We start from the raw sequence: 16,313 nt of genomic DNA, 5'->3' as shown, positions 1-16,313 counted from the left end.
TATATTCACTGGTGACATAAGTGGTAGGGAAAGTTGTGTGTCAGATTGGAGGTGATCAGAAAAATGGCTGTAAGTGGTAAATCAACATAACTTTCCATGATCTGGCATTGTGTGGGTATGTAAAACGAATTTTAAATTATGTCTAGTAGTGAAATGAATTAATTGATGGTTATCAGATAAAGCAGGCCTCCCTTTCAAGGGAATGTCCCCTGCTTAGTCCAAACTAAATACAGCACATCTAAGAGTATGTCTGCATGGCAGCTGAGCGCGTACCTCCCTGCTCAGGTTGACAAACTTGTGCTAGCAAGGCTCGAGCTAGCTCACTAAAAATAGCTGAGTGGATGTTGTAGCTCTGGCAGAGAATGGAGCTAGTCATCCAAGCTCAAGTCCACCTGGCCCTATAGGCTTGAGCTTGGATGGCTAGCCCAACTCTCCACTAGAGCCACAAAGTCCACACTGCTATTTTTAGTGTTTTAGCTAAAGCTCATTAGCACAAGTCTGAAGTGCAGACATATCCTAATTGAATTGCTCCTTTCTGTGGAAAAAAACATGGAATTGGCCTCACAAGGAGAAAATTTCCATGAGGTTCCTTCACAGAGTTACCCCAACATTGTCCCATCAAGGGGTAGAGTTTGGACCCCGGGGAATAGGCCATGGAGCTTGGACAGAAACCAAGCAGGTCCTCAGGGCTCCATGAGAGGCCACAGCCATCCACATGAAGGCTGCATGTCTCAAGTGTAGGTCTGTGTCTCTGGCTCCCAGTCTAGTCCACAGATATCTCTGGGATCCCTATGGCAAAGGGGGCTCTGTGGAAAAGAAATTACAGCCCCAGGCTGTTTTATCTTTTCTTTAACTCTCTCATAGGGCATCCTGCCCTTTCCTCCCTTGGTATGATCAGTCCCTGAGTCTCCTCCTGTGGAAGTACCTGGACTCAAAGAGACAGCTGAGCACCTTCCCCACAGGAGGAAAACCTCTGCATGAAAAGGCCCCATCACACATGGATCTGTGAGACATCTTCCCCATTTTATTACAGTTATTTGTTTAATTGTATTTATCCAGTGTCTAAAATGTGCTAGGCTCTTCTCACAAACAAACAAACAAATAAACAGAACATGGTCTCTGCCTGCGGAGCTTGCAGTCTAATTTTAGTCAGGACACAGTGAATGTGTTTGTAAAATGGGGGAGCGGGGAGCGGAGCAGGGAAAATGATTATAATAATATGATTATAGGGTTAATTAGGCACTGTTTCTTTTTCTCCTTTCAAGCTGCTGGAGGGAGTGAGGGAGGCAGGGCTAGTAGCAGCAGGAGAATGTGGTTATGCCCTGGCAGCCAGGATCAGGGCAGAGTTCACCAGCAGAAGGAAAAGGGCAGCTCAAGACTTGGATGTGGGAGAAAAGGAGGAGATAATCATACTGTGAGATGAAGTAGAGTTAATGAAAGCAGACTATGGGAGAGGGGAGAATGGACTGGGAGATGATGATGGGTAAAGGAAGAAGTGGCATGGGAGAAGAAAGGGCACAGTGCCTAGTGAGAAGAATAAGCATTGCTGTGGTCACCAGTGAAACAAAAGAGTACAGAATGGTGCTAATGTAACTGGGGTGAGGAAGTTATGAAGGCTGCACGCTCAGGTTGTGTGCAGAGGCCATTGGATATACTTCTTGAGCACCTTTAATTCCAAGATTAACAAGGTTCTTTATAAACATTAGCCCCACAACATCCATATTGTAAAAAATTTAGTGAGAGAATATTTTCATCCACCATTGAAAAACAGTTACCTCTGGCAAGAGTGTTTGACAATGCAGAGCAATTATATGTGGCTAACAGTTTGAGAGAGAAAGAAATACCACCCCTTCCAAAATTAAAAGCAAAGGGATTTAGAATGTAAGTAACAAAATAATATAATTTGCACTGATTTGACATTCAATGGATGTAATTTATTTACAAGCTGAGATGGTAAACAGCAGGTAAGCATCTAAAAGGAGGGATAGGCATGATGGTTTAATATTATGTTCCTCTGGGTGGCCTTGCCTGCTACTCCCTATCTCTGCATGTAATTTACACACTTCTACCCTTGTTAACTGACCAATTTTCACCCAAGCATAATTTCATGTCACCTTCAAATTTTGCCCTAATGAGCATCAATTTCAATGGAGCTAAACCAGGGATAAGGCCGAGCAAATATATTTAAAGACCTTTGGTGGACACATAAAATGGTTAAATGGGAAGGATACTTTATTTAGGTAAAAATTCAGGCTGAGGACATGAGGATATGCCACTTCTTTTTCCGTTTCTGCAGGCATGTATTGGCTCATTTGAAAACTGATCTCCCAGAAATCTGACTTATTTTTGATCAATACCATATATACAACCATCTGTATCAGACTTGTTACAGGATATTCTTGTTATCCTGTAAATGTCAGATCCCTCTTTGAATCTTGGCTTCAGCAACATCCTGTGAAAATTGTTTTGTTTCACAGCATACAGAGAAAAAGATGAAAACATAAAATACTCTTGCTAACTCTACTTTATTTCATAGAATTTAAAAGGTGTAACAACCCAAAAAAACTCCAGAAAGAGAAAGAGACTCAACTCACCCCACTTTACTCTAGACTGGCTGTCTGCAAACTGCCTGGGCTTTGACACTTTGCTACAGAGACAACACTCCACATTCCACCCCTCCATTCTTAAAGTGCTAGCTTGCAATTCTACCACAGTCCTCAATACACCACAAGTTCTTCGATCTAATTATTTGTTGTGTGAAAAAGTATTTCATCATAACAATTAAATATATTGTTGTCACAGGCTGATAAACAATATTATACAACTGCTATATATTGTTTTATTTTCTCTTTATTCTTTTTAAAGGGATTTGCTTTTAAAGCTTTAACTACATTGTTTGAAATTGCATGTAAGTATGGCATGTGACATTCTCCCAGATATGCACAATTTGATTTCTCACTGCAAAAAATTCCATAGCTTGCAGTATTATCATGAACATTTTGAAGCATCAATATTAATTATTCGTATAGCTGTGACATTGTTTAAGGACAATAATCACTGGATGTATTTTCATACATTTAACCAAGCAAAATATATTTTAAAAAGGGAGTGTTTGTGCATTGATAGATTTTTTTTCCCCTTATTTACTCCATATTATAGAGGATGCAGCTGTTGATATCAGAGCATGGAACCGAAGGGGTATATTTTCAAAGCCTTGTATGAGATTTTAGTGGCATGACTTCTGTTAAAGTACGTTGGAATTGGATAACTAAAACTCACATAATTTTCTCAGGGAAAAATATCCAATAAGTAGCCAACAACTCTGTATGAAGGTAGTTAAATTAAAACAAAAATGTGTTGAAGAGTTTAGACCTGGTTCTACCCCCACTGGATCAGGAATTTTGTCACTGACTTCAATGGGAGTCCTGCTGGACTTCTGGATGTTGAAAATAGGCATAGATCACAGTTATTTAAATGTTTTAAGCTTTGTGCCAACAACTGGAACACAGATTTTGAGTCAAATTTAGCAAAAGTATAAAAGTGGAAGTATTTTTCTTGTTTATAAGAAAAAGTGTTAATTACACCTCTACCCCAATATAACTCTACCAATATAACACGAATTTGGATATAACGCAGTAAAACAGTGCTCCAGGGAGGCGGGGCTGCGTGCTTTGGCGGATCAAAGCAAGTTCGATATAACACGTTTTTTCCGATAACGCAGTAAGATTTTTTGGCTCCCGAGGACAGCGTGTTATAGGGGTAGAGGTGTATATCTTTTTCCTTACTGTGGATTCTAACATATATTTTATATAACATTTTCTTAATAATTAATTATATTCCCTTTAAAAGGGAAGGATTTTATTTATGTTGTTACTCTGGTTTTGTTAGATATTCCCTTCAATTTATAACTTTAAATCATATTTGATTTTACTATATATTATGTAATATTTATAGAATCACAGGGATTTATTAGGACACTGCAAGTACCAATTCCAGTTCACACAGGCAGAACTGAACTTCCTGCTAATCTTCCACATCATATCAACAACCTAATAATAAAGAAGACTACAGCTTCACACTAAGAAAGATATAGCACCATCTGCTGGTGGTGCTGTCTGCACTGATCATTACAATAGTTTAAATTTGGTGCCACATTCCAAATTCAACTTTCCCCTCTCTAGTTAAATAAGAATTTAAACAGAACTCCTAGGAAATCCAGGTAGTCTGCTACCCATGCAGGTTTCCATGTTCATCTGCCAGCTTGACTCCATATTCAGTCATGGACACATCACTTGTATTTCGATCTAGATTATCAGAGAATGCAGAGTTCATGTCCTTTAGGTCAGGCCTATCTATCGTGGACAGACTGTTGAAGACCACAGTGTGTAGAGATCCTGAGAACCCCCCAGCACTTCCTCCTCCCCAACCAGTCTCACATTATGACCACAGGAACCTTCTGGGGTGCATCCAAATTGCCAATTAGTTTAGCATTAGAGGATACTTCACCTTGATTGATCCCTTAGAATAAGTGCTAACTACATATGTTGAACTATCTGTTTGGTCTTGTATTTGGCTGTGACACTCTTAATACTTTTCCCAGACCTGAAGAAGAGCTCTGTGTAGCTTGAAAGCTTGTCTCTCTCACCAGTAGAAGTTGGTCCTATAAAAGATATTACCTCACCACTTTGTCTCTCTAATGTATATTTAAACAATTTGTACATCCGTCTCCACAGGTGTCTTTCTGAATGGTGCTTCATAATGAGCCACTGCAGTGCCTGGTGGTCTGTGTATACTGTAAATTCCATATCTAATAAATAGGGATGATAGATCGAGGGCCTTCACAATAGCCAGGCACTCCAGTTCTGTAGATGATTACTTGGTTTTCATCTCATTTAACTTGCAATCTCCAAAAAGCCAACAATCTGTGCCTACCAAGCTCTTCCAATTTGTTCAAGTGCAAATCTGACAGCAACCTTTGAAGAATCATAGGTTACTAAGAATGGACAGGATGGATCTAGGATCTCACAGACTTTTTGGTTCTCTGTCCTGGCAAAGTTGCTTTTAGTTAGCGGGTACAATGGTGCTTCCCACTTTTGTGAATTTTTTTACAAATCTCCTGTAGAATCCAGGGAGGCCTATAAACTGTATCGCCTCCAGGTTTGTAGGAACCTTCCAGTTCATTATAACTTTCAGTTTCTGGGATTAGGACTCCAACCCATTCTCACTGACTGTATGTCCTAGGAAGGTTCTGCAACTCCTTGCAAACTGACATGTGTTTGCCTCAGAGGGACACGCCCTGATTTAAGAACAGTCTGATGTTGCATCCAATCATATCTCCCAAGCTCTTCATTATTCCTGGAGAACACAAAAGCATATATCAGGGGTAGGCAACCTATGGCACACGTGCTGAAGGCGGCACACACGCTGATTTTCAGTGGCACTCACACTGCCACTGGTCCGGGAGGGCTCTGTATTTTTATGTAATTTTAAATGAACCTTTTTAAACATTTTTAAAACCTTATTTACTTTACATACAACAATAGTTTAGTTATATATTATAGACTTATAGAAAGAGACCTTCTAAAAATGTTAAAATGTATTACTGGCATGCAAAACCTTAAATTAGAGTGAATAAATGAAGACTTGGCATAGCACTTCTGAAAGGTTGTCGATCCCTGGCATATAATAAAAACAGCTGTTCTAATCACTTCCTTTCGTTGTCTTCTATAGCTACTTCAGTTAAGTCAGCCCCCACCTCTTCTACTGACTTAGCTCTTTCATAGCTCTTGATCTCTGCCCTGTGGGAAGCTTTGAGACACCACCTACATTGAATACTGTCTCCAGCATCTAATTGTTCACTGGCTGTACTTCCTGGTCAGTCACATTAATTGTTCTTATCCACATGGGCAGCTCTAGGCATTTTGCCGCCCCAAGCATGGCAGGCAGGCTGCCTTTGGTGGCTTGCCTGCCTGCGGGAGGTCCGCCGAAGCTGTGGGACCAGCGGAGCCTCCGCAGGCATGCGGCCGAAGGCAACCTGCCTGCCGCCCTCACGGCGACCAGCAGAGTGCCCCCCCGCGGCTTGCCTGGAGCCTCCCCTGTTTATCCAGAACTCCTCCTCTGGTCCAGCCTGAAACAGAGTTCTGCTAAACAACAATCCTGACTGAATATTGGGAGCTTCAAACACTCCGACTGGTTCACTGCAACAGTATTTTACCCTTAAGGGTATTACTGCATAAGGACCTGGCTTCACCACAACTTTATTCCGAGCCACCATGCAGAGCAGTTCCTCTTTGTCATCATGTAGGCATGGTAGAGGCACCTCCAAGGCCCCAAGAGTTGCTCCCTACGTTTTCTCCTACTCAAATCCAGGTGTGGTTAAATATTGTCCAGGGACAAGTCTATTCTATTAACACACCAGGAATTCTTGTGATGCCATTAGATGAAATCAGCACTAGAAATATTGGTCACTACAAATGCCCGTTTAGCATGCAGAGACCTCAAGTTCAATGGGAGCTGGAGTTCTCCTGTTATCTGCAATGATTGATGATTAATAATCACTTATTAAATCCTGAAGAACACATTTTCTTCCTTTTCAGTGCTGGGTGCTCACCCTGGTTCAGACTTATTTCAGATTCTGAGTCCAATAGCATTATTTCCAGTTGTTGATGTCTCCAGAAACATAGTAACAGGTATCTAGACAGCTCTTCACATGGGCCATTCTAATGTCATCAGCAGCTTGATGTGGCTTCCCTCTGTTGGGGCAAATTCTATTTCCAATGGCCTTTGCCTCCGTAGCCCAGGCTCGCAAATGGCATCTGGCAATACCTGTTCAGGACAGAGTCTCTCCCTTCTGACCCCTGGGATACCTGTGAGTAGATTGCACTTGGGCTTCCTCCAATTTTTTAACCACTTCACTTGCAATCATATCTTGAAGTGCTGCATCTGGTATAATGCAATCATCCTGAGGCTGGAAATTAACAGCTGGTACCTTTAAGGACACACCAATTTCTTTCACATTTTGAACTTTGTGTATAATCTGGTCCACAGGTTTATCCAGTATGTTATCCTCCTTCACCTCCAAATGATGAAGGTTCCCTGCTAAACAAATTATAAACTGACTTTTCACTTAGGATTCTCTCATGGCTTGGCACTGGGCGTATGTCTCTGCATTGCCTGTTCCAGATTTGGAGCAATAGGTTCTGTTTCACTCAAGCCATTTCCTGGATGGGGAAAGCCCTATCAAACAGTATCCTCAACGCAAACAAATATTATGCAGGTGTTCCCCTTCCTGCATCCTCCTTGCTTGTAATTCCTGCTAGTACTTCAAAAGTGCCAATCCCCACTCATAGTAGTTGTATAAGTGTTTGCATAGTTGTCTGTAGACTCATGATCTACACTGGAAAGCTGCTAGTAAAATGTTCTGGCCTCATCATCCAAAAACTTTGCTAGGTACTGTGCTGCTTTCTCATTAGTCCACTCATTCGCAGAGAACAACAGCTCAAAGTCTGATAGGTACTCGGAGTCCAGTCTCTGCATGACCAGTAAATTTACTCTCAGGCAAAAGTGCTTTTGCCAGCTTGAAGCCACTACCACCAATGATAATACTCACTTATAGAATCACCAACATTTATTTGGACACGGCAAGACCAACTCCAGTACACACAGACGGAACTAATTTAATCTATTTCCCTATGTTAAGTTCTCCTCACACCTTCTATGGGTCATCTCAATTATCACTTCAAATGTTTTTTTTTCTCCTGCTGATGATAGCTCATCTCAATTGATTAGACTCTTCCACTTGGTATGCATACTTCCACCTTTTCATGTTCTCTGTACGTATAAATATCTCCTGTCTGTGTGTTCCATTCTATGCATCCGAAGAAGTGAGCTGTAGCCCATGAAAGCTCATGCTGAAATAAATTTGTTAGTCTCTAAGGTGCCACAAGTACTCCTGTTCTTTTTACAGGCAGACCTGAACTTCCTGCTAACCACTAAGGGTCAGAGTTGCATCATAATAATATACAAGACAATAACTTAACGCAAAGATAAATATATATCACCATCTACTGATGGGGGTGCTATCTGCACTGATCATTACAATTGTTTGAATTTGGTGCCATGTTCCAAAATCAATGCCCTGCTGCGCACGTGTGAGAGGACCATGTCCAACAAAATGACAATCAAATTCTAATAGACCCATGTTAAAAACATCTCAGACAGGTGAATGGAGGAAGGGAAGAGGATGAGGCTTCAACAAGCCAAACCAAGACACATTATTAGGACAGGTGATCCTGTCCCCTGTGGAGTGGTAATTTGCTATGTCCACTATCTTTCAGATCTTGTATGCTGGGAATGAAATGGGAAGATCATTGGATAGTGGGAAGGATTTGCTCCTATATGAATAAATAAGAAAGAGGCAATGAGATGTAGGACAGAAAAGCTTCACTAAGAAACAATTCCTCCAGATTAGTTGTGAGGCCATACTTTCAGATAACCAGGGAAGAGAATGTAATGCAATTATATAGATACTACGTATAGAAGGGGGAAAAATCAACTAAGACCACACAGCTTTATTGATCTGGAGGAGTATTAGTTTGGTTGGACATGCATTAGTATGAGCAAACACATATCCATTTATCTTCAATCACATATTTATTGATTAGTTATTTTATTAGGTTAGAGTATTATGTCAGCTTAGGTGTTCACTTTTATCGGCATATATTGGTGCAAACAATACTGGTTCTAGCAAAGATAGAGTGGGATGATCAAATAAAAGTGATGAATACTTCGAATAAGAACTCTTTTACTTAAAATTAGATTTTTTAATAACATTTCCTGAAGGTCTTGATTATGATTAGATAAACAGATAAGATGGTAATTCATTGACTTATAAAGCTCCCATCACCAGAGTACCTGAAACTCCAAGCAGGTGGTGGGAAGAGTTTTGGCACCAGGTTAAGAAAAACTGTATAGAAATAACAGAATAAAATTTCACTTTGTCCTGGACCTTAGATTTGCTAGGACCTGAGCAGAATTCATTACAAAGAGGAACAAGAGCCATTCTGTGGTCTCCACTACTTGGGGCCCACTTTATAATTGATGCAGAATGGTACAACCTGAATTTGTCTCATCTCAACAGTGTTTATAGAGGGGTGGAAAGCATTATGCTGAAAAAAATGACTCATTTTATGAGAAACATTTCTAATACCGGAACATTTGATCATACGTCATTATATATTCAGAAAAAGTAACTGTGTCCCAGGCAGAAAGAGTCCAGTGTTAACTGAGACCAGTCCTGCCATGTGTACTCATGTGAATAACCCATAATTACTGCTCAGCCAGGTAGAGGTTATTCAGGTAAATAAGGAGTGCACGCTTTGGCCTCTATTCTCTGCCTTTGGTTCTATATGGCTAATCTCATTTACTGTTCAGTCATAATTATGCTGTTGTCACTGTTATACTCTACACAAGATTTGTTTAACTAGATAGTAGGCCGGATCCTGTAGTTCTCACTCAGGCATGAGGAGTTGCTTCACTGTGTGTTTTGACAGAGTGAAGTCTCTGAGACTAAGCTCAATATTAAATGCCTATTAAATGAACAGCATTATATAAATGATTATTATCATTGCTGATTTTTGTACACTCTGAGAACTGCCATGAGATTTTTTTTTAAAAATCCATGATTATAAAAAGAAATCTTTGAATATTCATGTGACTTTATTGATTTCTCTAAATAAAGGTGGCCAAATAAAGTAAAAGAAAATGTTCATAATACAAAAGAAAATGTAATTGAATGAGCAAACATACTGGTTCAGAAGCATTGTCAGTGAACTCCCTGACCGTTCTCTCCAAAAGCATGGTAGTTTCACCAGTTTTATTCTAAAAAACCCCAAGATAAAAATCCTCCTCCTTCCAAAAAAAGTGAAAGATATTAATTCGCTTGTTAATTTGCTAGAACTGAATTCAGTTCACGTCATTTTTATCCATGAATGATCATCATACTATGGACACACTATCCACTATGGCACTATCACAGACATATGTGTCAGTTCAAGCTGATCATGTATATTCTTGGAGCATTAAAAACTGCTTTTGTTGAAATAAACACATTTCATTCATACCAATATATATACAATTTTGTGTATATTGATACATGTTCAACTGAACTAATGCATATTTTACCAAATCAAGGAAGCTGTGTGACATCGAATTATTATTTCCTCCTCCGTAGATTCACATCCCCAACAAAGTGTCAGGTACTGTAAGCACATTACTGTCTCATTTTTCAGCACCAAAGCCAGGTCTTGTGGCTCCTCCTACTCCTTGTGAGGAGGGCTGTCTATCTGATTTTGGAGCTCTGGCAAAAAGCCTGAGCTCATTGATTACAGATCACTGTTAATAAAGAGCATTTGTAATGCAGCAGTGGTGATACAATCTCCACACGCCAGTTCATGATGGCCCTTCAGTCTCCACAATTAAGTCGTCCAGCAGGCATGCCCCCTGTTGCAGCTGCTCTGTCAATCTCATTTTGTAGTACAAATGATCTTAGACCCAGTGTTTGACATGGGGTTTTAACACCAAAGGAGGCAATTCTGCAACTTCAAATGAGCCTAATTGGTTGTGCGCTCAGGCGTTCACTCAAGCTGCTTCAGTCCATCAGAGAGAGATTTCCAACTAATTGAACAGCTCACAAGAAAAAGAACCACAGAAATCACAATGCTCTGAGCCATTGGAGAGGGTTTTTCTTCATGATAAAAACCTTCAGAATAAGATTTTATTTTTTTTTAATCAGCCACCTGTCAATCTAGAAAGAAGCTTCATTGGTACAGAAGCTCTCAATGAGCTCTGGCCTAAAAATCAGTGGTTATTAATAGCAGGGTCCATAGGCATACATGCATTTTGTTCTATTAAAAAAAAACCCTAAATTTCTAACATGGATTGCAAAAGTATTTTACTGAGACTGGAAAGCTTTTGAATAATGTATAGCAAGTACAAGCCTCAGGCCTGATCCTGAACACTCTGATGACTTCACTTATTCAAACAGTGCCCCTGAACGGAATGAGACCACTCTGCTGAGGAAAGTTATTGACAGTTGCAAGCATTTGCAGGCTCAGACTCTATGAAAGCAAATATTTGCAAATATTTTCTTTATCTTATTTTTCTTATTTTTAATACAGCTGAGTTTAAATTAATATGTTTTCTCTGTTAAATCACAGGGCCTGTTTCTCCGCTGTATTATACCAGTTTTACACTCATGTAACTTCATTGACACTAAATAACTCCCATTCAAAAGGCAGCTCACAAAGGCTTTTAGTCTGCTACTGCTTACAAACAGCATGTGTGACAATGTAATGCATTTTTCATGAGTGATTTGCAAACATAATTTATGCCAAAATTTATTGTCTGCCCTCAAGAGGGTGGCTTCTCCTTTAAAAATATGGAAAAACTAAGGATATATTTCTGCTCCCACCAGTCAATAGGAGTTCTGAATTTCATTTCAATAGGCTTGTTCCTGGGAGGAGCTCAGTACTTTAGCCCCAGTCCAGAAAAGCACTCATGTACATGCTTAACTTTATGAGAATAATCCCATTGACTCCAAACACAAAGTTACCATGACAATTATTGCAATAGCACCTACAGGCCTCAGGAATCTGGGCCACGTTGAGCTATGCACTTCCACCCATATCATCAAAAAGAGTCCTGGCCCCCACACGTTCACAATCTAAAGAAATTAAATTGCAAATCTCCCAACGTTTTGCAGTTGGACACACTAGCAAGTTCCTAGGAATGCCTTTTTGTAGAACTGAGACCAAGTAGTGTAGAAGGATGGTCGGGTGGTTAGGGTACTAATCTAGACATGGGAGACCTGGGGTCAAATCTCTATTCCACCACAGGCTTCCTGTAGGGCCTCAGGAAAGTCATTTAAACCCAGATCCTCAAAGGTACTTAGGCATCACTCTGCTCACATTGCAGTGCTAACCTCTAGGTGGCTTGCTACATAGTGGAATCCTCAACTCCAGGCTAGTTGCCCAGGCTCTCCATGCTATGCCTGGAGAGAGTAAGGCAGCCAAGAAACGGATCCTCAAGAGTGAAAAGCCAAGAAGAGGGGGTTTGACACCTAAGCAGATGACCTCCTACATCTCACTGACAGGCTGAGATAGGCACCTCTCTCCACTTGGGATCTTCAGCCACAAACCCTCTCCTGGTGCTAGGCACCCTAAGCCAGATCAGCTACTTAGGTATCCCATACTAGCAGCTGAAACAGTCTGTCTCCTGCTCATGCTCAATACCTGTCTTACTCCTAGATGATTGTTGTGTGAGTGCTGTGCTGCCTCCCACCCCCAATATATTGATGGACTGTTTGCTGCTTTGGGGTCTGACTGACATTAGGTCTTAAGTGTACTCAGAACATGCCTACAGGATCAGGCCCTGCTGATGAGTTAGTCATTCCCCTGCCTAGTTTGAGAATCCTGCTGTGGGGCTTTGGCTAGAGCTAGGGCCCTGAGGTGTTCATTAGCTGTGGAACAGCATCAGGGCTTAGACAGATTTGCAAATGCCAACTAGTGGAAAGCTAGGTGCCTAGGGGACTTAGGTGCCTCTGAGGTTAGGCAGCTGCTGAGTGGTGCTTTTGAGAATGTTAGTGGTACCTAAGTGATGGAATTAGACTCCTAACAGGAAGATAATCACCTAAATACTTTTGAAGATCTCAGCATTGGCCTCTCTGTACAATAAAAACAAGAAAACAAAATTTTCAATGATCAGGTTTCAATTGTATTTCATGTCCTTAAAAATCCTAGATTTCCTAAAATAACCTAACAGGTCCACTCTGCAGGCTTGCTACCCTGATTAAGCCCATTGATTTAAACGCTTATCAGTGTTTGCAGGATTAGGTCTTAAAATGGCAATTTACTCCCAGTGGGCCAGGCCTGTTTAGCGCACTACAGGAAACAAATAACTTATTGAAGCTGACGAGAGTTACTTGTATCCTGTGGTTGGGTAATAAATATATATTTGGCATTTATATAAAGCTTTTCATGTTCAGTGCATTTGACAGATATTAAATGAAGCCCGTGGTTCTGAACTTTTTGGCTGAAGTCTCATAATTCTGATGCATCCTGCCATTATATTCTCAGAAAGACTGGATTCTTTGGGTTACAGTGAAAGACAGGAAAGAATATCAGTATGTTCAGATCTCATTTATTATTCTGGTGTTGAAACATGACAGAGAACCTTAAAATTCAAGCATATGTAAGTTCTATAGAAACTTAACTTTGTTCCCTAAGTGAAATCATTATACTTTAGGAACAGTCACTAAATTTCATTAAACCATCAACGATGGTTATTTCTCAGGGGATGTATTTCCATGTAAATTACACTTCAAGAATATCTTTCCATAGAATCTCTGGAATGTTACTATAGGTAGTATGCTTAATGCACCAGTAATCCTTTAGTAAAGATTGTAATTGCTGGGTCCCCTAACTGTAGGGAGGAGCTGTAACTACAGGCTTCCCTGCTGCTGAACTCAGCAAACAAGCTGCCCATGTGATTCCAGATGTTTCTACTTTATTTAGGGCAATGGACCTCCCAGCAACAAATGCCAGCATGAGATATTGAAGCCACCCTTGACACTAGGAACAAAGCATTACTAGCCCTATAACTTTGCAAAAAAATGACCTTGGGTCCTCCGGAGCAGGTGAGTGAAACAGACCTATGTCATCAACTTTCTTGGCCAATTGTATTGCCAAAAATCTCAGGTTCATTTGGACACATTGTAAGTATGTTTCTAAAACAGCTTCTACAGAAAAACCGCTGTACTCATTTGAGGCTGTGAACAGGCTGAGCCAGTCCTTAAGCTGAGTGCTAATTGATTCATGCACACAGTGAGTCCTAGAAGTGATAGCAACAGATAGGAGAATGGACAAGGTTGGGGTTGGAGGGAATGGTCTCAGGCTAAGAGGGTGGGTGACTCCTGGAGAGGAAGACTGATGACAGCCGATTGAGTAAAGAGGAGTAACATAATAGGCAGTCTGCCAGAGACAGAAAAGGAAAGGGCTGGTGCAGATAGTCATCAGGTGTTTAGCATGATGAAGTTCATTGTCTACCCTGTTTACTTTGGTATTCAGCCTTAATGTCCATTTGGAGCCCACACAGCCGGGAGCTTTGTTGAAATAATAAAGCCTTCATGAGAAATGTATTGACGGAATCAGAACTTCATCCAAATATTCCTTTCACAGTGGATACAAAATCTTAACGGCATGTCGGTTTCAAAAACTGTGCCATGGAAAGAATTGAATAGCCTGATGTTCTCTCAATGCAGTTCCAAAGACTCACTACATCAGTGCTTAATACAGCATCCTGCAGTGACAACTGTTTAAGTGGTTGATGTCTGAAATGATTTTCTTTCACTGAAATACTCGGTCATGCTGACAGCACCTTAATTTTCTATCTAGTATGCAATGGAAATGTGGTCATAGTAAACCAGTTAGTATAGTAAATTAGGAACCATAAGTGTAAAAGTTCTTCCTGTATTCTGGGTATATATTGCATCTGTGCTGCAAGAGAAAAAAAATTAGTAAATAATGTATAGTGTTTCTCTGGTTGCATTTCATAAAATATTCTGAATGACTAGTAAGATAAACATTTATTATTTGATAAATGTGTGGTGGGTTACTTTAAATGTGCTCTTCTAGAGAGAGTTTTGCTATTAAAGAGAAAGGGAAAGAAGAAATCAAACAAAATCATTCTGCACTGTTAGCAGGCACTCTTGAATTCAATGAAGGCTGTGGGTTACCAGCACCTCTGAAAATCATGCCCCAGATGTCTCAAGCTGGGCATGGAAAACCTATAGATTGCAAAATCAGAGACCACTTTTGAAAATTTTGTCTATCTCCCCTGGCAATGGTGCATTTCTGACATACATGGAGGGTAGAGATCTGAGGGTGCATGTAGGGAATATACCACCCCCCACACACCCTGTGCAGCATTGAGTTCATCTCTGCATTGCTCCACCCAAGGTTAGTTCAGAGGGCTGCAATTACTACTTCGGTCCATAGGCAAGTTAGTGGCCACAGCCTTATCACATGAGTACGCCACACCCTGCTTTCAGTGTTGAGGAGACAATTCCATTCTCCCACTCTCCATTACTGGGGCTTTGCACCCAAATTAGACCCAAAATCTCCAAAGGAAATGTGTCTTATCTTGGCTTTTCAAAGTCCCAGCTCCTTATATTCCTCAATCCTCCAGTCCATTCAAGATGTTTTTAGCATGCGTTGACCATAATTTGGTGGTCATTTTGTTGATCGTGGCTCAGTTTTGCAGTCCTTTTACACATATGCAGAGGCATCCTATGATTGGCTATACCAGCCCTTTAAAACTGAAGAGAAAAGATTCAGGGGTCACACTATCCCTCCTGAGGAGTTGTATTGGAAAGATTAACCTGTGGGATGAAGAAAATGACTGCTGAGGAAGATTATAAGAACATAAGAACGGCCGTACTGGGTCAGACCAAAGGTCCATCTAGCCTGGTATCTGTCTACCATGGCCAATGCCAGGTGCCCCAGAGGGAGTGAACCTAACTGGCAATGATCAAGTGATCTCTCTCATGCCATCCGTCTCCATCCTCTGATGGCTGAGGCTAGAAACACCATTTTTTACCCATCCTGGCTAATAGCCATTTATGGACTTCACCACCATGAATTTATTCAGTTCTCTTTTAAACACTGTTATAGTCCTAGCCTTCACAACCTCCTCAGGTAAGGAGTTCCACAAGTTGAAGAAAGGAAAGAAAGAAAGAAAGAAATTGGTCTTCAGGTGCCTGTTTGTGATTTGGGGAAGCCCAGGCTACTGACACTGTTTAGTGCCCTGTCTATGTTAGATAAATTTATCCTGTTGTAATAGAGAGGGAGCTGGCACTCTACATCACCTGCTTTAGAGATATTGACTAAATAACTCATTTACAGACCTAAAAGTCGCAATATTCCAACAAAAAAAAAACTCAAAAAAAGGACTCCAATTAGTAACTGCTGAATTAGAATTAATTTGCAAACTGGACACCATTAAATTAGGCTTGAATAAAGACTGGGAGTGGATGGGTCATTACACAAAGTAAAACTATTTCCCCATGCTAATTTGTTTCCTCTACTGTTATTCACATCTTCTTGTCAGTTGTTGGAAATGGGCCATCCTGATTATCACTACAAAAGTTTTTTTTCTCCTGCTGATAATAGCCCACCTTAATTGATTAGTCTCATTATAGTTGGTATGGCAACAACCATTTTTTCATGTTCTCTTTGTATATATATCTTCCGACTGTA

The sequence above is a fragment of the Gopherus evgoodei genome, chromosome 3 (genome assembly GCF_007399415.2).
Source record: "Gopherus evgoodei ecotype Sinaloan lineage chromosome 3, rGopEvg1_v1.p, whole genome shotgun sequence".
Taxonomy (NCBI): Eukaryota; Metazoa; Chordata; order Testudines; family Testudinidae; genus Gopherus; species Gopherus evgoodei.
The sequence above is the reverse complement of the archived record's forward strand: the minus strand, read 5'-3'. Positions refer to the sequence as shown.